We start from the raw sequence: 26,001 nt of genomic DNA, 5'->3' as shown, positions 1-26,001 counted from the left end.
TAATGACTGATCTGCTGTCCCCTTCTCAGCCTACAAAAAAAAATCTCTGACTACCTTCAAGAAAAATTCAGTTCTCTCGAACTATGAGAGGCCATTGAGAAAGCAGACCCATTTGCGAAAGCGATATGCTTACAGGGTGAGTCACAGCAATGCTTGCCATGCAATCGGCTGTCTGAGCCTCACTGTTTTGAACCCTCAGGAATCTGCTCTCATGTGTTCTTCCTCATGCTCTGTTTATGGAATAAAACTGCCGAGTGACACATCCCCTCTGCCCGCCTTCACCTCTTGACAGACTAAGAAGAGCCGATCTATTTTAGGGATTCACGCACACAAGGTTGGCGCATGTTGTTTGCGACGGATGATGCTCATGTAAGAATGGTTCTGATTGGCTGGGGTTGGAGGTGGCAGCGTTTTATAGCAGCAAGGTAATTAGTGCTTGATGGATAGTCATCTGCATTAGCTCATATTCTACCCCCCCCCCCACTGTTAACAACTCTGCCAAAAAAAAAAAAATCTAGGTTTTACAAATGCTACAAGGTTCATACTCAGTTTGAAGACCATGTGAGATATTAATAAGGGTGAGTGCACCTGAGAGTGTACAGAGTGCCTTCTTCTATCCCAATAGAGTCATTTGGCCTCTTTTGAAGTAGTAGGAAGACAATATAGAGGTCAGCTGTGAGATCAAGTTAACATAGAAGTGTCTCAAAACTGCTAGTAACTGCCCTGATATTCTTAAGGGAAAGTAGGCACAGAAGGCCCTGACGAGGATGGCCCAGGCTAGCTTGATTTTATCAGATCCCAGCCTGGTAAGTACTTAGATGGGAGACCACCAAGGAAGTCCTGAATTGCTATGCATAGGCAAGCAATGGCAATCCACCTCTGTTTGTCTCTTGCTTCAAAACTCCTATGGCAGGGGTGGCCAACCTTGCTTAACGTAAGAGCCACATAAAATAAACATTGGTTGTTTGAGAGCCACAAGACATGAACGTCAGATGTTTGAGAGCAGGAAGGAAGGTAGGCAGGCAGATAGATGGTGAAGGGGGAAGGAGGGAGACATGGAAAGAAAGCAAATTTAAATGCATTCTCCAAGCGAGCTGCTGGCTGGCTTGGCTTGGAGAAGTGATTTAAAGAGACAAATGCCCTTTTCACGCTGGCCGATGGGGCTGTGGGGACTTTGAGAGCCACATAATATGTGTGAAAGAGCCACCTGTGGCTCCCGAGCTGCAGTTTGGCACCCCCGTCTTACGGGATCACCATAAGTCAGCTGCAACTTGATGGCACTTTCCACTACTCATAGGTACAGAAGATTGTTGTCATAGAGCAGGACCAGTTAGTAGAAAGTCTTAATCTTTTTGCTTTGAACTATTTAAATACTTATACCCAGCGGGGGTTTTGGGGTAGAAAAAGCCCAGCAGGAGCTCATTTGCATATTAGGCCATACCACCTGGTCTGGGGGCATGTGGCTGCCTCATGGTGGGTCAGGCCAGCCGAAGCCCTGGCCAGCACAGGTGGAGCTCTGCTCCGGTGGGCTCCAGAAGAAAAAAAAAGCCCTGCTTACACCCCCATGAAACTGGTGTCAGAGGGAGGAAATACATAGCTCCTAATATCTTTTATACTGTAGAGAGAAAAGCAGCTAGAGGATTTTGAGGAGGAAAATGAACTCTGGACAGGATTCAGCAGCTTCTCTTCCTGCACTCCTCTGATCTTCTCCTCAAGATGGCCATCACTAGTAGCTGCTAGGTCTGATAGCTTAACCTCTCAATATATTTTCCAGGTAGGGTTGCCAGCTTCATATTGGGAAATACTTGCTGGAGATATTGGGGTTAAGCCTGAGGAAGGTGGGGTTTGGAAAAGGCATTTCAATGGGGTAGAATGCCACATCCACCTTCCAAAGTGGCCATTTTCTCCAGGTGAACTGATCTTTGTTGCCTGAAGATCAGTTGCAATCACAGGAATTCTCCAGTCACCACCTATTTACATGCCAAGCCTAGGGCTGCAGTATGTAATCAGGGCTTTTTTTGAGCAGAAATGCACAGGAATGCAGTTCCGGCTGGCTTGGTGTCACAGGGTGTGGCCTAATATGCAAATGAATTCCTGTTGGGCTTTTTCTATAGAAAAGCCCTATGTGAAACATTGGTGACACCAGGGGATGTGGCCTAATATGCAAATGAGTTCCTGCTGGGCCTTTTCTACCAAAAAAGCCCTGCATGTAATGTTATGAAAGGGACCTTCTGAATATGAGCAGAAAGCCTTTTCCATGTTGTTTCTTAATGACAGTCAGAGCACATGTGTGCACACACACCTGGGAGCGGGGTTCTTGCAGCTCCCAGTGTGATGAGGTGAGGCTTCTTCATAGGGGAGAAAAGCTGTGTTATGTATGTAAGTGCAGTCAAGTCACAATTGACTTGTCTTAGGGTAAGCCCAGCAAGGGGCTTTCAAAGCTATAGCAAAGCAGAGGTGGTTTGCCATTGCCGTCCTCTGGAAGAGCCTTCCTTGGTGGTCTCCCATCCTAGCATTGATCCTGGTTTGCTTCCAAGATCTGACAATATCAGGCTCTTCCCATGCTGCTTTCCCTCCTGGAGGTATGCTGCACCTGCTGAAATTTCCTCTTCTGCATGAGTATAGAAGGCCTGCCGCCATTTGCATCCAGTATGTCTTGCCCTCTTGCCAACAGTGCCGCTCCCTAAACCTGGCCCTGTTGTACTTGATGCTGGTGGTACAATCTGGCATTTCTGTCCTCTTGCTTACGCTGGGGAGCCACCCCTCTCCAACATGTTTCCTCTTGCCCTAAGGCTGTTCTCAGACTGCAATGTTCACGTTTTGCTTGTAAAAGCTGCCTCTCGTGCTCTGGATTCTGTCTTGAGCAGCTACACGGCTGGCGGGAATTCAGAACCTCAATGGTGGGATCGAGCCCCAATGAAGGTGCACAAGCTTGCAGGAAAAGGACTGGAAAATTCAGGGATTAGAAAGGGGATCTATCGGATTTTCCAGCCGCTAAGCTGTACTTTCAAGGATGGCAGCTTTTGAGTGCCATTTATTTGTGCAATTTGTCCCCTTTCCCAATCTTCGATGCTGAAGGAGCACCCAGGGCAGCTTAACACAAAATACACTAACCTGAAACATTTAATATTCTACTGTGTAACCTCTGCATAGGTTAACATGTCATGTTAATACTTATGTTTTATTTCAGTTAGAGTTGCCAATCACAAGGTGGTGGCTGGAGAACTCATGGGGTTACAGCTGAGCTCCAGGAAACAGAGATCAGTTCACCCAGAGAAAATGATTACCTTGGAAGAAGAACTCTATGGCACTGTACCCCATTGAAGCCCCTCCCTTCCCTCAGCCCCACTATTTTCAGTACCACCCCAAATCTCCAGGTATTTCCCAACCCAATGCTGGCAACCCTAATTTTAGTTCTCTTCAGAGTTCTGCAATCTTAATTTTAGGACACTGATTATTGGATGTCCTGCCCTGTCGATTGTAGTGATATACACTGTAGAAATCTACATTGGGTTTTAGCAAGAAAGGCAGAGTATAGATAAACATTATTTATAAAATAAATACTAAAAATTATAAGGGTTATGATCAAAATGATAAATACCACTAAAGCAGCAGATCAAAGTATCCCACTAAAATTAGTATTAAAAGCAACATGGAGTAAAATAAATAACACAACAGTTAGCTAAGGACATTATATTAATAGTTAATCCACATGTAATCCTTAATCCCCAAGTACAAAAAACCAGTTAATATAATATCCGTTTGTTTCAAAGCATCTCCGAAAAAGCCTGGTGCTTAAATAATACCAAGGGATAGCACAGAGAACAGAAACAGACACAATTACAGATAGATCCACATGGTCTTACAGGTGCCACTGGATTTTGAGAGCCAGTTTGGTGTAGTGGTTAAGTGCACGGACTCCCAAACCCTGGGAGAACCGAGTTTGATTCCCCACTCCTCCACTTGCAGCTGCTGGAATAGTTTGTTCAGTTTATATCCCGCTCTCCCCATTGAAGTGGGCTCAGAGCGGCTTATGGCCTTGGGTCAGCCATAATTCTTGCAGGAGTTGTCCTTGAAAGGGCAGCTGCTGTAAAAGCTCACTCAGCCCCACCTACCTCACAGGGTGTCTGTTGTGTGTGTGTGTGTGTGTGTGTGGGGAAGGTAAAGGAGATTGTTACTGCTCTGAGACTCTGAGATTCAGAGTATAGGGTGAATCTCAGAATCTTATCTTCTTCTTCTCACACTTGCAGTGATAGAGAGTCTTTGGTGGAGGAGAGGGAGCAGAGCTGAAAACAATCAGTTGTGAATGCAGAGTGGGAGATGGACAGAGCTGACCTCACAGGCCTCTACCTGTGCAAACCCCTCTTGAATGAACAAGATGCTTTTAAAATGCTTTTAAAACAGCTCCCAGCCACCATTTGTGGGGTATGCACAAAGCACTATGCTCTTTGTAGATTATTGTTGTACACTGCTCTGAGGCCTGTTTACAGGGAATAAGCAGTATAAAAATCTAAATAAATAAATAAATGGAGGGTGGTTCTCATGGAATTACAATTTATCTTTATGGTACAGAGATCATAGAATCATGGAGTTGGAAGGAGCCATAAAGGCCATCTAGTCCAACCCCCTGCTCAATGCAGGATCAGTCTACCGCATCCCTGACAAGTGTTTGTCCAGCTGCTGCTTGAAGACTGACAGTGTGGGGATCAGTTGCCCTGGAGAAAATGGCAGTTTGAGATACTGGGCTCTATAGAATCACATCTCTGCTAAACTCCCTCCCAAGTCTGCACCCCAAATCACCAGGAATTTCCCAACCTGGAGTTGGCAGTTTAAATAGAAAAGTAAAGTTTGGACTGACAAGGATCTATTTGCAGGAGGATACTGGAAGAGCACTTGGTGGGAGATTCTGTGCGGTAGTGCATGGTTCCAGGTCACGGCCTATTAAGGTTAAACTGCTGATCCTAACACAAGCTATGTCACTAAGTGGTTAAAGATACATATATTAGTGAGAACCTACACATTTTGATGTATTATTTAAAGTTAAAATGTGGCTGTTGGGGGTGGGAATGGGTTTGGACCGGGGCTACATCCATGGAGCCCAGCCTCCCCCTGATCTGCTTGTTAGCTTGGTTTTTTTTTTTGGGGGGGGGGGAGACAGTCTAGGGTTGCCACCTATGGGGTGGGGAATTCCTCAAAATTTGGGGGGGTGGTGGAGACTAGCAGGGTTTTTTTGGTAGCAGGAATTCCTTTTAATATTGGGCGACACACCCCTGATGTAGCCAATCCTCCAAGAGCTTATAGTAGGTCCTGTAATAAGAGCCCTGTAAACTCTTGGAAGATTGGCTTCATCAGGGGTGTGTCGCCCAATATTAAAAGGAGTCCCTGCTACAAAAGAAGCCCTGGAGACTAGAAACGGCAGAATTTTGGGAGGGACTTCAGCAGGGATGCGATGCCATAGAGTTCACCCCTCTAGTTTGGAGATAAGATTAAATTCTGGGACATCTCCAGGTTCCACAAGGAACCTCACCCCTGGAGGCTAACAGCAGCTAAGAAGTAGGGTTTCTATCAGAAAAATGGTGCATGGAGAAAGAATCAACACCCCCCTCCCCCGCAATCCAAACTGGGCCTCCCTACTGCTGCTTTTTTGCCCTTATTCAGGTGATGAATGGATTCTTCAGTAACTTTGGTGGGTTTTCCTTTCAAGTCAACTAGGGTACTGAAGAATCTATTCATCACCTGAATAAGGGCCAAAATGAGGGTTTCATGAAAAATTTCTTGAAGTATTCCTTTTAACGTAAAAAAAGTCCCTCCCAACTCCTTGATGCTATGATCACAAAGACAATACCTTCCTCTGGTGTTTGTCCTCAGCATCTGGAGCCCAGAGACAGAGTGCCTCTGAATATTGCAGCTCCATTTTGCAACTTGGAGGATGTTCTGAGGAGAATCATACCATGCTATCGCCTGGTTTGGATGCTATGCTGAACATTTGGTGCCTCTATCTCAAAAAACAGTCCCCCTGAGCCCCAAATACCCACAGATCAATTTTCCATTATACCCTATGGGGATCCCCTGCCCCCACCTGGGGATTCCAAATCAAAAATACACTGCTTTCAGGCACAACAACACAACAATAAGAGTATAGTGATAGCCAGTCATATACAACAAAACACTAATTCCAAATATACATTCCCAATATATGGATATACAAATTCCAGAAATGAATTCCAAATATATTGAAACATATATGGACAACAGTGGGTCGATCCAAAGTGCACTGTTTCAAATTTTCATCAGGTCCAAGATGAATGAATTAATATATAGTCTTGGTATCACTTTGAAATGGGACCTTTAACCTGGACTTCAGAGAGCTTACAATCTTAATAATTGTTATCACTTTTGGAGTGGGGCCAAAACGGGCTCCAAAGAGCTTGTAATCTTATAAACAAGAACTTGTGTTTGTATGGGAATCGCCGCAAACATTCACAGGTAGCTGAAGCCTACTCTAATTACACAGGGAACAATTCTGTTTTGTTGTGTATGACTGGCTATTATGAAATTACTCATTGTTGTGTTGTTGTGCCTGAAAGCAGTGTATTTTTGATTTGGATTCGCCACACTGCAGTCCATTGTTTTGACTACCCACCTGGGGATTGGCAACCCTGTCTCTATGACAGCCCTTCAAGTATTTGAATGTGGTTATAATTTCATCTCTCAGTCATCTTCTCTCCAGTCATCTTCTCCCCAGCTCTCTCAGCCTTACCTCACAGGACAGTCTCCAGACCCCTCACCATCTTCATTGCCCTCCTCTGGACATGTCCCAGTCTGTCTATATCCTTCTTAAATTGTGGTGCCCAAAACTGAACACAATACTCTAGATGAGGTTTAGCCAAAGCAGAATAAAGCAATACCATCACTTCACATGATCTGGGCACGATACTTCTATTGATACAGCCTGAATCACATTGGCCTTTTTAGCGACCGCATCAAACTGTGGATTCATGTTCAGTGTATGGTCCACTAAGACCCCTAGATCTTTTTCACAGATACTACTGACAAGACAAGTCTCCCCCATCCTAAAATTATGCATTCAGTTTTTCCTACTTAAATGTGGAACTTTACATTTATCCCCATTAAAATTAATTTTGTTTTAGCCCAGTTTTTCAGCTTGTCAAGATCATCCTGTATCCTGAGTCTGTCTTCTACTGTATTTGTGAACCCTCCCAATATTTACCGTTTTCGCGCACAGCTTACCTTGCAGTCACAATCCTGTTCCCTCCGCAGCATCTGATCGGATTTCCCACCATCTGCGCCGGAGTTACAGGAAGTGCTGCAGCTTCTGTGTAGCAAACGTAAACTGGTTTTAGCGGTTTACGTTTCCTATGCAAAAGCTCTGGCACTTCCTGTAACTCTGGCACAGATGGTGCGAAATCCGACCGGACGCTGCGGAGGGAACAGGATTGTGACTGCGAGATTAGCTGTGTGTGAAAACGGTCATCTGCATATTTAATAAGCATTTTCTCTATTCCCTCATCCACATCTGCCTGTGAAACTCCAGAGCCATTCTGCTGGTCTCTACTGGAAACAGAGAGAGTGATACTTGGTGGACCATGGTCCTGACATGTATATGTGATGTTATGTTCCTTGATATACAAACCCATCCATTCCCAGATTGTGCCCAGAGTCTGCTACTGTCTCCCTATTTATGGTTATTTGAGTTCTTTTCATCTCAAAGCCTTAATTTAAAACAGAAGGCAGTTGTTTACAATCCCAAGAAGGCGCAATCCAGGAACTCTAACTTGGGCACAAGGGGCAGTTTTTTGAGGGATGGGTAGGAGAAATATTTGGTTTGACTCAAGGTATTTGATGGGGAGGGTACTTTCCCATCTCTCTTGTGTGCTATGCTATGTTGGTTTTACAGCTGGCATCAGTTCAGCTGGTGTGCCCATCACAGCACTTGCAGGCTAGCTTCACCTACTGAATTTCTACCAGGCAGGCATTTGATAAGGATGTAGGAGTTCTTTCAGAAAAAGGTAGCAACCCTGACAGGGCAATCCCACTATTTACTTTCTGTCTCCAGTCTGTGATTATTCATAGCATGGGACTCTGGGATTTAAGTTCAAGTTCAAGTTTATTTATATCCCGCCCTTCCCACCGAAGTGGCTCAGGGCGGCTCACAACACATAAAAATCTAACATACTTCTTCATCAGTGATATTTTCTTGGAGGAAGGGGAGGAGGAAATTGGATTTATAACCTGCCCTTCCTTTGTAGTCTCAGCAGTTCACCATTTCCTTCCCCTCCCCCTCCCCACAACAGACACCCTCTGTGAAGTAGGTGGACTGAGAGAGTTCTGAGAAAACTGCTGTTGAGAGAACAGCTCTGAGGAAACTTGTGACTGACCCAAGGTCACCCAGTTGGCTACATGTGGAGGAGTGGAAAATCAAACCTGGTCTGCCAGATTAGAGTCTGCTGCTCTTAACCACCACATTGCTCACTACACCAGACAGTGCTGTTGTATTAGGTTTGTTGCCCTCTTTTTTAACACTGAGTGAAAATGCCACATCTCTCCCTCCCTCCATGTTATTCATTCATTCATTCATTCATTCATTCATTCATTCATTCATTCATTTATATTTAAACCATTTGTATATTGCCTTTCTACAAAACTTTGGTCCCCAAGGTAAAGAACAATCCAAACAATGTTAGAATGCAAATAAATATATATTAAATATATTGAGCCATTAGATAAAATATATAAACACACATAAACAGGGAGGAGGGTCATTGTGGGGGAATGTCAGACAAAAACAGATAAGTCTTTGCCTACTGGCAGAAGACAACTATGCAGGAAGACAGATGAATCACCCCAGAGAGAGAGTCCCAGAGTGTTCATACCATGACTGAGATGGCTGTTTTCTCAGGTGGCCAACAATCTAACTTCAGATGGCAAAGGCATTGAAATCAGGACCTCTGAGAATGACTGATCAGATATATTCATATAGGAGTAGGTGGTCCTTCTAGCCCAAGCTATATAAGGCTTTAAAGATCAATACCAGCATCTTGAATTGTGCCCAGAAGCATATTGGGAGTCAGTATGGGTGAAACAGGAGTAATACGGTCACTATGACTTATTCTAGTCAACATTCTGAGTGCAGCATTTGGCACCAGTTGTAACTTCTGTACAATCTTCAAGGAAAGCCCCATGAAGAAAACATTGTAGTAGTCTATGCATCATGCTACCAGGTCATACATCACAGTGGCTAGATCTTTTCTGCCCAGGAACAGCTGCTAGTGGTTCACTCCTTCAAGGGGAGTATAATTCCACCTAGAACAAGAGGTGTCCCAATTCCTGGGCCAAAATGTTAAGGGAGATTTCAAAACTCTAGTATATCCCCAATCCCTTTCTGAGTTCTATTTGGGAGAGAAAAAGAGTCACTCAGGGCTTTAAGCTATCAGACCATGCAGTTTTGATAGAATAATAATTCTGATGCTAGCAAGCTGGCGTACTGAACAAGATTCAAAGTTCTTCTTTTATTAGATAAAACAGACAAAAGGTCAGGGTTTAGAATTGCAAAAGAAAGTTCTAGGGAAAAAACAAAAATAAGCCTTTTATACATTTTTTATGAGAGATAGTGATGGAGAGGTTGCTTAAAGAACAGATTTTTGAGCAAGTATGGGAAGAAGGAAGCATCCTAAAATATTGCAAATCAGCCATAGGCTCACAAATCAAAAGAAGAAAAAGACCGTAGATTTATACCCCGCCCTTCTTTCTGAATCAGAGTCTCAAAGCGGTTTATAATCTCTTTTATCTTCTTCCCCCACAGCAGTCACCCTGTAAGGTAGGTGGGGCTGAGAGAGCTCTCACAGAAGCTGCCCTTTCAAGGACAACTCCTATGAGAGCTATGGCTGACCCAAGGCCATTCCAGCAGCTGCAAGTGGAGGAGTGGGGAATCAAAGCCGGTTCTTCCACTTAGCCACTACACTGAACTGACTCTCATTGTAAGTTATTGTAAATCACTGAAAGTCATTGTAAGAGTCCTAAACCCTTTTTAACAGTGTAATAAAATACTTTAACACAAACCTTCCAACGAGATAGATCAAGATGGGTAGCCATGACAGTCTCTCTGTAGCAACAGAAAAGACTAAGGGTCCAGTAGCAACTTGAACAAAATTAGTGGCAGGGCAGGAGCTTTTGTGTGTCGCGGCTCATTCAATGAAAGCTCATACCCTACGAGAAATGTTGTTAATCTTTCAGGTGCTACTGGATGCTTACTCTTTTTCTAATGCTACAAGCCTTCAAGTCTTTAGTAGCACCTCCTTTTCGTGTTAGGGTTAAATTTTGTTGGGATTAAGCAAAAGTACCTTCTGGAATTATTTTCTTTCAGCTTTCAAGGCTGTCACCAAAACAAGTTCTGGCTTCAAATTCTGAGCCCCAACCTGCCTTAGCATGAAAGAGTGAGGGTATTTATCAGGGGGTGGGGGGAATTGCTGCCTTTCCCTAGTTTTCTCTTATAGAAAGAAAAGGAACCCTTTGAATACCAAGTGTAGAGAAGATAAATCATCTTAGCACATGCAATTTGGAAAGGCATGCAGGAAAGAACGAACAAGCATTTTGCCCTGTTGCCTTCACTGGCAGGTGGTTAATGTAACTTATGAAAGAACGGGGGAAACAGATCTCTCTTCTCCCCTCCTCCACTACCAAATTAAGGTTGTGACTTATTTTCCTCCTTGTGTGCTGGGCTCTTTCACTCCACATGTCCATACACACCATGTGCTTACCATTCTGTTGAATCCATTAGCTATTCTAAACATGCCCAGATAGAACAAGACAGAAATCTCAAGCTTTTTCCATTGCCTTTGCTGAACCTTCAAACACCTGCAGTAGTGTATAGTTCCGGTTGCCCCATATAAACAAAATGCCATCGACAGAGCTGGAAAAATTGCCGAACAAGACAACTTTTTCTAAGGGAGAAAGATGCCCATGATTGGATCTTCTCTAGGGTTGCCAGGCCTGGCCTGGGAAAAAGCTGGAGTCTTTTGGAGGTGGACCCAGGGCATGGCAGGGTGTGAGGAGGGGAGGGGCCTCAGCATGGTACAATGCCATAAAGCCCACCCTTCAAAGCAGCCATTTTCTCCAGAGGAGCTGATCTCTGCCAGCTGGAGATCAGTTGTAAAAATGGCAAATCTCCAGGCCCCACCTGGAAGCTGGCAAACCCTCCCTTCAGATTGGGGCTGCTTGTCAGGGGCTGTCTGGGAGACAGAAGGAATTTTAAAATTTCTTTTTTCATAATGCAGTTTGCACCCACTCCCTGCAGTTAACGACCTATGGTGACCACATGAATTAATGACCTCCAAAATATCCCTTCATTAACTTGCTCAGATCTTGCAAACCCGACTCAATCCATTTTATGTTGGGTCTTCCTCTTTTCCTACTCCCTTTACTTTTCCTAACATTATTGTCTTTTGCAGTGTTGTCTTCTTGTAATGTGACCAAAATACGATCGCCTCAGTTTATTCATTTTAGCTTCTAGGAAGAGTTCAGGCTTGATTTGATCTAGAACCTACGGATTTGTCTTTTAGCCCATATTTCCAATCCTTGCCAAGCAAACATGATAAAATCACATGAGTTTCCATTAGTCTGTAAAAAAATAAACTGCACATGCACACAACTGCAGTTCGGATTGAGATCGCTCGAGAAGGAAAAAGGGGATTTAACCTTTCAAAACCCAGCTGATTTCATTAATCAAAACCAACTTCTCCCACTGATTCCCCATTATTTTATTATCATTTGAAATGGAAAAAGACGAACTTTTAAAGGACAGCACAGGGTATATGTATGTGTGCAAGTTGGTTTGTTATCTCCAAACTCTTGATACAGGGCCAGAAACAATGAGTTGAAATTAAATCAAGAGTTTCCAGCTCAACATTAGGAAGAACTTCCTGACAGTTAGAGCGGTTCCTCAGTGGAACAGGCTTCCTCAGGAGGTGGTGGGCTCTCCTTCCTTGGAGGTTTTTAAACAGAGGCTATATCGCCATCTGACAGCAATGAGGATCCTGAGAATTTAGGGGAAGGTATTTGTGAGTTTCCTGCGTTATGGGGGGGGGGTTGGACTAGATGACCCTGGAGGTCCCTTCCAACTCTATGATTCTAGGGGACATACAACAGGGGTCTCCAGGAGGAATGTGACTGACCCCTGTTGGAAACAGGATACTGGACTAGATGGTCAGAGCCAGCAGAGCTCTTTTGATCTTCTTGCAAAGCATCAACAGCATTTCTTCTGAGCATGTAGCATGCCACTCACATCTGGAGATAAGGAGGAAGTTCTGATCCTTCTGGGAAGGACAGAACCACCTCTCTTTTAATTTCAGGTGATTACGCGCTCCCATCTTTAGACAATGTAATCTGAATCAGTTATTTTAAAATATGTGGTATTTTAATTCTTCAGGGTTTACTAAATAACTTTATTAATCTGGTGTTGGGATTAATGAGACCCCATTTAAGTCATTCAGTCTGGAAGAATCGAGAATGGCTGTTAACGATAGTATGTTTTGGAGGTCGTTAATTCACAGGGTAAATTGGAAGCAACTTGATGACAACACACAATTAGTCACGCTTTTCAAATAGTGACAAGCTGTAGATGTAGTTGGTGGTGGATCCGTTTACTTTAAAAATAAGAAATTGTATTAATGCGTCAATGTATTTCTTACATGCTTTATATCGCTTGCAAGAAATGCGTCTTTGTAAAGTTCTCAACAACCCGGAGAAAACATGTCCTGCCCCTTTAATAGGATGCTATTTACATAGGGGAGGTTATTTACCTTCCACAATATTGAAGAGGCTTGAACTTGATCCTGATGTCCAAGAGACACTGCCAGCTTTTGCAGTGCTAGTACCAGGAATTTGGGGACCCTCCAGTCCAAAGGTCCCTCTTAATCCGAAAAAGAATGGGGACGTAGAAACCAAGAATTCTCTCTTGCCACCTTTGACCTTCTTGGGTGTTCCAAATGAGAACTTGTTGTCCCCCAACAGATGGCCAACCTGGTCAGTCAGCAGCAACCTTTGTATTTCAAATTGCAGTCCGAAGCCTACTTATTTGGGAGCAATTCCCTGCTAAATCATTGGGGTTTGCTCTTGAATAAACATGACAAACCATTTTTTCCTTGCTTGGATCCCTAATTTTTACCCTTGCAAGGCAAACTATGCTTTGCATTCTAACCACAACCACAAATCAACCACCCCACCCCGTTCTTTCCTTTCTCTACCACATTTGGATCAGCTGGGAGAGATGAGGAAGGTTTGCAAGTCTTCGTTGTCGCAGGTTTTTCTGTTTCATTTTGTTTTTCGTCTCTCTGCCACTATCAGTGCAATTCAACTCCTGAGTTAGACTCGTCTTCGCTTACACTAAATATTCAGGTACAAGGTTATAATCTATAATAACGTAAATAAATAAAACCAGTGGGATCCCAAAGAGCCCTATGATAACAAGACACCCTGTAATCTTGTGCCACCTTCCTAAATCAGAGTTGTCCTTTTCAGCTCCCCATCCATTTGATACAGAGGACAGATGCCCATCAGAGCTTGTAAGCCCCCCAAAAGATGAGAACTTAGTTGCCAAATTGACACTTACCTGCCTTGGTCCTACTCCAGGTTCTCTCTCTCTCTGTAGTCCATCCAGGTGAGATGCCTGCTGACCTCTGCTTCAAGACTCAAGAGCTCATCTGGCTAGCCGAGGGGCTCTTACTCTTGTTAAATGTAGGAGGGTGAAAACACCCAGCTTTCCTGCAAGCCCTTCTCTTCTCCTCCGCTCCCTCTGCTGGATATGATGCCGAGAGACTTCTGGCTTTGTGCAAGTGCATAAAGCGCAATGAGGTAGTTGCCAGATATGAAAAGTAGTCCTATATATTTCGGAGAGCTGCCTGCTTTTTTCAGCATCCTGCCAGCGTAATGCATGAAAACTGATATATATCCATATCTTAGTTTTGATGGCAGGGAACAGGAAACGTGGGGTTCCTGTTTTGGAGGAAGCCTAAGGCAAGACTTTTACCTCTTCATCCCATTTATGTCTCCGTTATTACATTTCCTCTTTATTTTCAGTGAAAGGGAATTTAATTCAGAGGTTGCTTCCGTATGGGAAAGATTCTGCCTTGTGCTCTGCTGCTTAGAATGTAAGGGCATTTGTCTTGGCAACAGAAGGTCAATGGGGTATTCTCTGCAGTATCCCCTTGAACCCAGCATTCACCCCATTGCTGATGGAGCACTTCTTGCCAGTTTTTTTAATTGGCAGGAGATATACTGCTATTATGCAATGATACTACCCTGTCATCACACAATAGCAATACATCTCCTACCAATTTTTTCTTCTTAAAAAGCCAGCAAACCCCACTGCTGGGGGATGTGAAATGGCAGGTATGAGGGGAAATGAAATGGCACCAGATAGAGGTGCAAAAACCTGCAATTTCCTGCTTTGCACAGTGATTTTCAGCACCATCTTTCTGGTCCGGGGAAAAATTGTAACTGCATGAGAGAAAACAAAAAATGTGGTCACTTGTGTGATGACAGCATCATGTGGAAGCAACCCCCCCACTGCTTTTTGGGGGGAGTATGGGGGAGGATGTGGAACTAAAGGCAGCATGGGAGGAACCTCAGTATCACCCTCTGTGACTGGTGGCAGCTCTTTAGGGTATTAGCCAGAGAAAAGTATTTCCAGATATCTGGTACCCAAGATCCTTTCACAACAGAATGACATTAAGAGGCTTTCCCTCATGATGACTCTGTTCTGACTTTTCTCTGCTGTTGATCTACTTCCGCTAGCATGCCCTCTCTGACAAAACAAAGGGGGTGTAACAGTTTCTCTAACCTTTTAGGGGCCTATGTGGCATAGAAGTTAGAAGGGATCCCTAACATTTTTTAGTCTGTGGGCCCCTTTGGAATTCTGATGTGGCATGGTGGGCGTAGCCACAAAATGGCTGCCACAAAATAGTTGCCAAAGGAGGCAGAGCCAGCCACATGCCACAGCTTACCTTCTGTCAAACATCTGATGAGCCCTGCGCTGTGGTGGCAGCTACTGCCAAAAGATTCTTAAAAATCTGCACAGCCAAATTGCTGATGGCCAATCAGAAGCCTTGTTGGGCAAAAACTCCAGCTGGATCCACTCACTTTCTCAAAACACTTGGCAGGCACCAGGAAATGCACATAGGTACCACACTGGAGAGCCTTGAGTTCGAATATCATCCTAGGATCAAGGAGGAAAGGAAAAGGAAAGGTCCCCTGTGCAAGCACCAGTCGTTTCCGACTCTGGGGTGATGTTGCTTTCACGACGTTTTCACAGCAGACTTTTTACAGGGTGGTTTGCCATTGCCTTCCCCAGTCATCTATGCTTCCCCCCCCAGCAAGCTGGGTACTCATTTTACTGACCTCGGAAGGATGGAAGGCTGAGTCAACCTCGAGCTGGCTACCTGAAAACTCAGCTTCCTCCGGGGATCGAACTCAGGTCGTGAGCAGAGCTTAGGACTGCAGTACTGCAGCTTTAACACTCTGCACCACGGGGCTTATAGGATCAACTATGGAATGACCCAGACATTTGGAACTGGTTTTAGGTTGTTGTTTTAAATTAATGTATAATTTAAATGTTGTTTTAAACATCTTATATTGTATATCTTGTATTGTATAATTTTATTGAACTGCTGTTAGCTGCCCTGAGCCTGCCTAGGCGGGGAGGGCGGGATATAAATAAAATTATTTATTATTATTATTATTATTATTATTATTATTATTATTATTATTATTATTATTATTATTATTATTATTATTAGGAGATCCAGGTTCAAATCCCTGCACTACTGCAGAAGGGTGCTGGCCTACTTTTGGGCCAGTCATACCCTCTCAGCTCAACCTAAGCATGGATCTTTTGCACATCTGCAGTTCTTCAGGTGTCACTTGGGTTAATTTTCTTACTGCCACAATACTTCTGGGTTTTCTGCATCATTATCAGCATCATAGCACCAGCACCTTTCTGGGCTTTTTTCTCCCCAAAATAAAAAGTTTATTGAAAGTTGCAACAACATTACAAATAATGATAAATGTCAGGATTTTACATGTCATTATAACAATTTTAATGCAGGTTTTTTTTTTTAGTAGGAATGCACAGGAACACAGTTCCAGCTGGCTTGGCATCAGGTTGTGTGGCCTAATATGCAAATAAGTTTCTGTTGGTTTTTTAAAAACCAAAAAAAGCCCTGGTGAAACAATGGCAATAGATAGATAGATAATTTTATTTATATCCCGCCCTCCCCGCCGGAGCAGGCTCAGGGCGGCTAACAACATCATTCAAATTTTCATTATACAAAAGACAAGGTTACATTTAACATTAAACATTAACATTAAAAATTCTGATAAGTTTAAAATTGATTAATTAAATTGATAAAAGTGCTAATGCTATTTGTTCTTTTATAATGGCAGTAATCATTAGCAAATGGCAATGTCAGGGGATGTGGTCTAATATGCAAATGAGTTCCTGCTGGGCTTTTTCTATCAAAAAACCCTGTGTGCACGCACATGTGCTATATCAATATATTGCCTGAAGAAGACCCTGCCCTGCCCTCTTCTCCCCTTATAATCTGCTGATTAGACATCCAACTCCCTGCCATATTGATTTTGAATGTACTGGCCAAGATGTTAGTTAGGACTGTGGTTTTTTAATAATCCCAGTTCTTAGCATTGTGCTAAGGGTGTGTTTTGTATTCATCACGCACAATGCAAAGTGATTTGGTTGGCTCTGTCAGTACCTGTTGGCCAGTGGTTGGCTGAAGGACCATCATGATGGTGATTCTCTGGTCAGTTGTGGCAATGAAAAAATGCACAGGTTTGAGAATCACCATTTGACGCCACCCAAATTGAAAGAGATAACAAATTCCCTCAAAACCATAATAATAATAAGAATTTTTTTAAGGTGCAAGGAAGGTTATGAAGAGGCACACATCTTATAATAATATACCACTGTCAGGTGTGTGTTTATTAAAAAAAACTTACATAAGCCAATGCAGAGGGGGGGAACCTTTTTCTGTGGCCTGTTGTGGGGAATGAGGCTAGAGCACATGGACATGAACCTGGAAGAACAGTGATCATTCAAGAAAAAGGTGGAGGAGGAGGTTTGGTATTATACCCCCCCTTCACTACCTGAAGGAGTCTCATCGCAGCTTACAATCTCCTTCCTTTCCTCTCTCCACAGCAGACACCTTGTGAGCCACCTGGGGCTGAGAGAGAGAACTGTGACTGGCCCAAGGTCACCCAGCTTGCTTCATATGGAGGAGTGGGGAATTAAACCTGGCTCTCCAGATCAGAGTTCTCCACTCTTAACCACTATACCGTGCTGGCTATATTGCTATAACCAAGCCAACCCCCCCCCCCCCGAAAACATGCAAGTAAATAAAAACCAAAGTTCTGGAGCAGAGGGACATGGAAGCACAGGATAAACTTGTCCGTGTCTCACAAATAATGACAGCCCAGTTAGTGAAAAATGGGTTGGAAGTGAATGGAACAAACAAAAGTGTAGGAAACATTACACATGGCAACAAATGTGACTCTAAATTAGTTGTTAGATAAAATATTGGAATAAAGGGAGACTCAAAAGAACCAGAAGAGAAAAATGAGGAAAAAAATCAAGGTAAAAATTAATAATTGAAGAGAATGTGCTCTGCCCTGAGAATGGGCTGATGCTAATGATGATTGCAGGGGAGACAGCTGGGAGCGAGGCCTCATGGCCCCTTTCATCTGCCCGAGTGTTGGGTGGGCGAAAGGGGCTGCAGAGCTGCTGTGCCTTGTTCCGAGGCTACCTCCCCTGCAAGAGTAGGCAGCCTCAGAGTGAGGCCATTCTCCTCTGAAAGCTGGGCTTGGAGGAGAGCACAAACTGGCCTGCAGTCCCACCACTCTCAGAGCAGCAGAGTGGTGGGAGAGGGCACCTGAAGATATGTAAGATATCAGATGTTTTTGCACAAGTCCATCTTGGGTTCTCAGTGTTGCATTGCTAGTGTGCTGAATACTGTACATGCAGCCACCAAAGGGTCAAATAGTGCCTTCTGCAGGCCATTTCAGCTGAAGAAAAGGGTGCAGAGGAAGAGCCTGAAAATGATCTGAAATGGCCCTTGCAGGCTTGGGGGAAGAAGTTCCCCATAGCTGCTGTCTGGATGTAGGGAAGATGAATTGGGAGAGCTTTGACTCATGAAAAAACAGGGGGTGTGGCCTAATATGTTCAGGCCTAAGGTTTTTGGGGGTTTTCTGTGGAGGGGGGGGGGATGACAGATTTCTACAACAGCTTGCAAATGAATGGGCTGGGTCCTGTCCTAAACTTCTCCAGTTCCCCCCTTCTACTTCAGCTTGAAATGCCCCTCACAAATGCCCCTCATGGGGGACACAGCATGAGAGTTCCTGTGGAGGAAGGAGACTACAGCGCACCCCACCTACCCCCTCGTGCATACAGATCTTTTAGATAGGATCCAACCCATCAACTTTTGTAATGGCATCACCATCACCTCCAGAGGAATTGGTCAGCCCCTATGTGAGACAAGATGCTGGATAAGATGGACCACTGGTCTGATCCAGCAGGGCTCTTCTTATGTTCTTAGATGCTCCTCCACAGCCACCTCAGGGCTTTCCCACATATACAAATGTGTCTCTTGGGTCCCCCCTCCCCTGTGTTACTCAGCTCTCCTCACAGAACAGCTGATCGGTCTTCATTGAAAACTCTGAGCCTTGGAGACTCTGGAGGACAAGTTTACCTGGCTTGTGAATTCACATCTAGGCGTCTCCTTTTAAATTGCTGACAGGACCTTTTCTGAGTGATCAGAAAAGTTAAGCTCTAAAGTCCTGTAATGTTTTCTTTCTGCCAAGGACCTTAGAGACAAGATGTTCAGAGGAGTCATAAAGGCAGGGCTTTTTTGAGCAGGAACACACAGGAACGCAGTTCCGGCTGGCTTGGTATTGGGGGTGTGGCCTAATATGCAAATGAGCACCTGGTGGGCTTTTCCCTATAAAAACACCCTGAGTGAAACAGTGGCAACATCAGAGGCAATGGTTTAATATGCAAATGAGTTCCTGCTGGACTTTTTAAAAAAAGACCTATGTAAAGGTATCTTAATATGCAAATAAGTTAGGGTGGTGACATTTCCTGAGTTTGCAGAGAAGTTTAACTGTCTCATCAAAGATTACGAAAGATCCAAGGATACCCAAGGAACAAAAGCTAGATATCCAAAGAAAATTGGATATCCAGGGGGAAAATCTTTCCTGGATTGTAAATTATGCCTCACCCTAGTCGCTTCTTTGTATCACCTACTCTGCTGGCCTGAATAGCATTCCAGATCCACACTTGACCTCTGTCTCTTGCAAAAAGCTAGCTAGACTGAATCTGAATAAAAATGAAAAAGCTGCAAGAACAGGAAGAGGGAAAATGTTGTGCTGCACTTTAAAAGTGCAATTGTTGGCTTCCTGTCCTATAAGGAACTTTTTTTCGTTAAGGATTGACTACAAACCAGGATGCGTAGGCATGCTTTCAAATGGGGTTGCCTGCCTTAACCATGGTTAAGCAGCAGCATCGTATCTAATTCTCAACCCAGCAAAATCGGAGGTTACTTAAATCCAGAGACTGGAGTCATGAATTAAGACAAATCTTTCTACAAACCTGATAAATGTGCAGACTTGCAGAAACAAACTGAAACGGTGGCCGTTTTCGCACTAGCGTTTGCTCCAGCGTAGCGCCCCATTTACCTCCGGATCTTCTCTTGGATTTCGCACATCTTGCTCCGGCGCTGCGGTTTGCTCTGGCGCTTCAGGGATTTTACGCCGGAGTATGTTTTTCAGCATTCTGCCGGAGTTTCCGAAAACCTCCGGATCCACTCCGGATCCACTCAGCGGAGTTTGCTGTGGGAAATCCATCCGCGCCGGATCGACGCTTTGTGGGCGGCACCCTCTCCCTTTCCGTCCTCCCACCCCATCCACCCCCTTGGCCAATCATCAGCCTTTCGCGGCGCTTCCCCGAAGTGCCGGCGCGGCCATTTTTTTTTTTAAAACTTCACAGTTTTGCGTAATAGCGATATTTCGAAATTAACAAAGGGAAAAAAACCCCTCCTGGAATAGTTGCGTTATTTCGCTGTTGCGTTATCCCCCGCCTCTTCTCCCTTTAGGGGCCCCGGTGGGGGGACCGCGGCAGCCCCCCCAGCAGGCCTTTTCCAGCCAGTTCGTTTCGGGTCTAGTTTGGGGAGGGCGAGCGGGAAGGAGGAGGTTTCATCGGGCCGGAGGAGGGGCCCCGGCAGCTTCGACTCTCCCCAGCTCAAACACCCCCACTTCACTTCCATTTGCGCCCCGCTTGACCCCGCCGGCTTCCCGCTGCCGCCGCCGCCTTGGCAAAGGGAGCCCAGCCGCCCAGAGACATTTGGCGGCGGCGGCGCTTCTCCATTGTTGGGGGGGGGGAATCTAGTGCCGGTGCGGGCCAAAGCGTTCATGTGTGTGTGTTAAAAACGGAATGCCTCCCTCAGCTGTGCCACCAGGATTTCTGGACCTGCACAAAATCGCCATGTATAAAATGGGAAGTTGGAGTCCTGCATTCTTCTCCCTGGCTACATTCTGCTCGGTTAGAAAATAGACGGAGCTCGCTCTTCATACCCGCCACAGAAGGGGAAGGAGAGAATGGGGCGGGGGGGGGGGGAGCTCTGGCAGCAGGAATCAGTCAGGTCCCCCGTTGCAAGAGCCAGCCGGAGAGGGGAAAGAGAGCGGAGGAAATCCCAGCTTCGCCACCCGGGAGGGAGCGAAGGGAAGAAGCTGCCACACACACACACACACACACACACACAAACCCCTCGATTTCTCTCTCTTCGTTATTGCGATATTTCGCAACTTCAGAATTTGGGGGGGGGGGGGATATAGCGCTAGGAATGCTTCTGTTAATACATAAAGGACTGTGGAGGATTCTACAGCTGCAGCCAATCCATGAGCAGCAGCAGCACACGTGATGCGGTTTGTCCACGAAATGAAGGGGAGGGAGCAGCTCGATGTTACGTTAGTACGTTAGTACGTTAGTACGTCATTACGCAACCAGACTTGCGCTTAAAAAAAAAAATGATTGACAGGGCATCGAACTCAAGTCGATGCCAGTGGGAAAACGATTTGAGCCGGGGCTTCAGGGAAGGCGACTCCGCAAAGAGTCACTAGTGGGAAAACGAAAAAAATGATCCGGAGATAATTGCGCCGGGGAATAAGGGGAGCAAACGCTAAGTGGGAAAACGGCCGGTGAAAAAAAAAGAGGCTTAACAAAGCCCCAAATACTAAAAGGAGCAACTGCAGCTTAAAGAAATGGTGCTTTTCATGAATATGAACGACCTCTGCCTGAGACCCTGGTGAGTTGCTGCCTGTCAGAGTAAGCAATATTATACTTCCTCCCTTTCTCCCTCCCTCCCTCCCTCCCTCCCTCCCTTCCTTCCTTCCTTCCTTCCTTCCTTCCTTCCTTCCTTCCTTCCTTCCTTCCTTCCTTCCTTCCTTCCTTCCTTCCTTCCTTCCTTCCTTCCTTCCTTCCTTCCTTCCTTCCTTCCTTCCTGTCCCATGGTTCTCAAATGTCAGATGTTCATGTCTTGCACCTCTCAAACATTCTATGTGAAACTTTTGTTAAGCAAGTTTGGCCACCCCTGATATATAAGAATGCACCATGGCTTTTGCATGTCCTGATGTCTTCCTCCAGGGTGAAGAGTTTTCAGCTTGGCAAGTTAACTTTGGCTCTGTTGTACATGTATGAACTTAATCAATGTTAAGGTACCAAACCCAGGTTAGTTTAAACACAGGGCTAAGTAATTAAGCAGGGCCTTTTTTGTAGCAGAAACTCCTTTGCATATCAGGCCACACCTCCCTGATGTAGCCAGTCCTCCAAGAGCTTACAGGGCTCTTCTTACAGGGCCTACTGTAAGCTGTTGGAGGATTGGCTACATCATGGGTGAGTGGCCTAATATGCAAAAGAGTTCCTGCAACAACCCCCCCCCCCGTTAGGTGGGAGGACCTGCAGACTCCCAAGGCCAGTTCCCTGCATATTGTCTAAAAGAGACCATCCCACCTTTCCAGACTAAACCAGCATTTACTTAAACATTCACAGAAACAGCTGTGGCGTTTCAATGTTTCCCCTTTGTCCAGAGTAACGCCTGTTTGTGAGAACTCCATGGATCCCAAGCCTAGATTAATGGGGTGTGCTTGCCACAGGACGCAGCTGCGCCTTTGGCACTGGTCGCAGCATTTTCAAGGAGCCTCGGCTACAGAGCTGTGCTGCAGAAAACAATGGAGACCGGAGTGTTTTATTTGCTGCTGAGCTCTTGCTGTTTGCGTCCCGTTGGCAGGGCTGTGTGTTCCGTTTCTGTGCAGGAGCCTGCCTGGAATACAGAAACTGGCATTCTGAACGTCCGCTTTGGCTCTTCTGTCTTTTCAAACAAGTAATTTCAAACAAGAGTGTTTTCTTGCGGCTTTGTAGTAGACCTTCTTCATGCTACAAAACTTTCCTCTCTGGCCACGGGATTTAGCTAAGGGCCAAGGTGAGACTGAAGATGTGAGGCTGAGAAGTGTGCAGGGGTCGTTTTGTAGAAAAATAGGTGATGGAGCTCATCCAGGGATTGTTATGCAGCTTCACCTACTATTCAATGAACAAGGTAGGGATGAGGAGGGGGAACCCTCAGAAAGTTTCAGGAGCTGTGCTCCTGTGAGCTCCTGCTGAATTCAAGGCCTGTGGTGTATGGCACACATAACTCTTCTGTTTTTCAGACTATATGTGATTTATGCATTAGGAGGATCTCTCTAAATCAGTGGTTTTGTGCAAGCTAAAATAGTACGAGTAAGTCCCAATGACATGTGATGCAGAAAATCTGTGACCATGATCTTTGGCCTTTTTTGTCCTTAAAAAGCAGCTTGCATGGAGCAGGGGAAGGAAGGTGGCATGGTATAGCCCTATTTCATCAGATCTTGAGATCTAAGTAGGATCGGTGCTTGAATGGGAGACCACCAAGGAAGACTCTGCAGAGGAAGGCAATGGCAAGCCACTTCTGCTTCTCTCGCTTGTCTTGAAAGCCCCTTGCTGGGGTCGCCATAAAAGTCAGTTGTGATTTGATGGCATTGTGAAGGGAACTGGGAGGAATTGGATCTCAGCTGTGGGATAAGTTTTTAACCCTTTCCTTCCATGCAGCTGCCTAGATTTAAATCAGCCTCTCCACTGGGCCCAGCTTCAAAGCTGCTGTATATCCTACAATGGGAAACTGATAAACACTATTAGGGGCAAACAGCAGCTCTGGTGTGTGTATGAGGGTGTGTGAGGCAGAGATTTAAATCAAGAAAATAGCCTACAGGGAAAGGATTATCCCCCTCTGTGCACCAGCAATTGCCTTTAGAAAATCACCAAAGTTCCATCACAGCCTGACACGTCACCTGGGGTTAGTTCCTGCCTTCAGCTCCATTTTAATCAATCAATGTTTTTTTTCTTTAATTCAGCTAAATAATTAGTTCTCCTGCAAATGGTACCATCTGAGTGCCCAACACTGAGAAGAAGGACAATAATCACACCTTTCATTTAAAAGGGAAAATGATGTTTCTAGCCCTTAAGAAACCCCAGTCTAATATCCCCCTTTGACTGTGAGTTCTCAGGTTAGAGTACTCACTAGATCAGGTCCATTCAGCAGAGACAAGCCTCAGAGCTTCAAAGGATAAGGACAGAAACAACTATGTTTTAGAACAAGGGAGTCAAATGTCCAGCCTGCAGGCCACACCCGGCCCCCCTCCTCCCCCTCCTGTCCTCATCCTTTAAAGCTCTGAGGCTGATGAAGTTCCCTCCTCTTTCAGTTACATGGTCTTTCTGCTTGTCTTTGTTGGCTGCAGCAGGAAGCAAAGCTGCAAGGAAAATGTGGAATAGATTTTCTATTAAGGACTTTGTGCCCAGATAGATAGGGCCCAGAGACATTAATTGAAAATCCATTCCATGTTTTCCTTGCAGCTTTGTCTGTGCTGCAATGTGTTTCAGTGGAGTGGAGATAGTTTCACTTTCAATGTTCTTATAGCCAGCTGAAACTCATGCTTTCTGGAGTTCTGTCCTTGCAAATAAAGGGTTGATGCTTTGAGCCAGCTTGTCTCTGCTGAATGGACCTGATCTAGTGATTACTCTAACCTCGGAACTCACAGCCAAAGGGGGATATTAACAAATGAGTTTGATATCCCTGGTTTAGAATATGTCTGCCACATTCAGCATGTTGGTTCCTTTTGCATCCACAAAGAAGTATATAGCGACAGTTCATTTATTCAAACCACCCAAAGGGGTGGAGACTGAGGGTACAGCGACCCAAAATCAGCTTGAGAGCCTTTGAAGCCAGAGTCACGCTTTGGTCAGTAAACACATTTCAACTTATTTAGCTTTTAATGCAGTTCCCCACTGCAGCCACTAGGGGCGCAGGGAAGGCACTACACAAGAAACAGTGGTAGCTCTGGTCACTGCTGCATCTTTGCCTATCACTGGTTGCTGCTAAATCTGTCAACCAAGCAGTGTTGGAGGAAGTCACTGGCAGTCTTCCAGCAGCAGGTGGCCAAACACTTGTCAGGGATGCTTTAGGCTAATTCTGCACTGGGCAGGGGGCTGGACTGGATGGCCTCTATGGTCCCTTCCAAGTCCATCATTCTAAAGACCATCAAGCACAGAGTAGCAGCAAAATAAAGCAGACTTTCTTCCTTCATAATTTCTCTCCCTTTCCCACTTTTCTTGTTTTGCGCTCTTCTCATGATCTGCCTTCATTTATATCCTCCACAATTTTTATTTTCTCTCCCACCCCTATTTTTCAGTCTTGATCTCCTCCTCCCTATCCTGGTAGTTGGCTTGGTGGTGGTGCTGTTGGAAAGTGCTGTCAAGTCACAACTAACATATGGCCAAGGTTTTTCAAGGCAAGAGGAGCACAGAGGTGGTTTGCCATTGGTTGGCAACTTACAAGATACTTAATAGTAATATAAGCAGCTAATCTTTGTTAATATTATGCTTAGACAGAGAGACAGGTTAATATTTCCCCATTATATATAAAAGTACGAATATATGCTCCCTTCCACTGCATCCAAGGTAACAGAATGTTTGTTTTAGTGGTTATACGTGGCAGAGAAGTTAGAATCCCCGTCCCCACTTAATTAGAATTAATTGCATTTTAAACACTCAGCCAGTGGATTGTAGCTATTATTGTATTGTAATCTATTTGTAAATGCAATTTGACTATTCTAAGCATTGAGCTTCATGTTATATGACAAATGATATAATCTTTTTTTTTTAAAGTCAGCAAAATTAGTTCCTGTATTTCTCATCCAGCACCACCACATAACCCTGTTTGCTTCTCCTTTTGTGCTAGGTAAGGGTAGAGGTACAAGAGTAAACTGAAATGGATTTCTTTCTGGTTTTCTTACCAAAAAATTATTGTGACATGAAGTCCTAGAGCCCACTTCATCAGATGTATCCTATACTGGTAGACATATGAAAGTGTAATTATAAATTAGACACAAGATTGAAGAGTGTAATACTGATGTGCAAAGTGAATAGATGAGGAGGGCATTTTTGGTAGGGACAGCTTGCCTGGAAACAGGTAAGGATACCTGCTTCTGCTTCTTTTACACACTCATGAAGGCTTACCTAGATACTAGTGGCCTTTGCCTGATCACTGTGCTTGCAATATTTAATAATAGTTTGAATGCCAAATAAGTAGTTCTTCCTCCTGCCAAGAGTTGCAGCAATACCCAGTGAAGCAACAGCGTGAGCAGTAGGTAGTACTAGATTTATAAATAGTGTCATGCCTTGCCTTTCTCCCTAATGGGGGCTCAAATAGCTCCCATTGTTCTCCTGTTCTGCATTGTATTCTTATAATGATTCTATGAAGTAGATCTGGCTGGAAACACGTGTGAGTGGACACAGGGCCGGCCCTGCCACTAGACAAACTAGGCGATTGCCTAGAGTGCCGGCCTTCTGGGGGC

The 26,001-nt window shown here is 44.7% G+C and overlaps 1 protein-coding gene across 1 annotated transcript in view; it reads left to right on the top strand.

The window, feature by feature from the left end:
* The window catches only part of RELA (RELA proto-oncogene, NF-kB subunit), a 542,238-nt gene that overhangs the window by 189,579 nt on the left and 326,658 nt on the right, over window positions 1-26,001 (top strand). The gene's annotated exons all lie outside the window — the stretch shown is intronic.

The sequence above is a fragment of the Heteronotia binoei genome, chromosome 1 (assembly GCF_032191835.1).
Source record: "Heteronotia binoei isolate CCM8104 ecotype False Entrance Well chromosome 1, APGP_CSIRO_Hbin_v1, whole genome shotgun sequence".
Lineage (NCBI taxonomy): Eukaryota > Metazoa > Chordata > Lepidosauria > Squamata > Gekkonidae > Heteronotia > Heteronotia binoei.
This window is presented reverse-complemented; position numbering and strand designations above follow the sequence as displayed.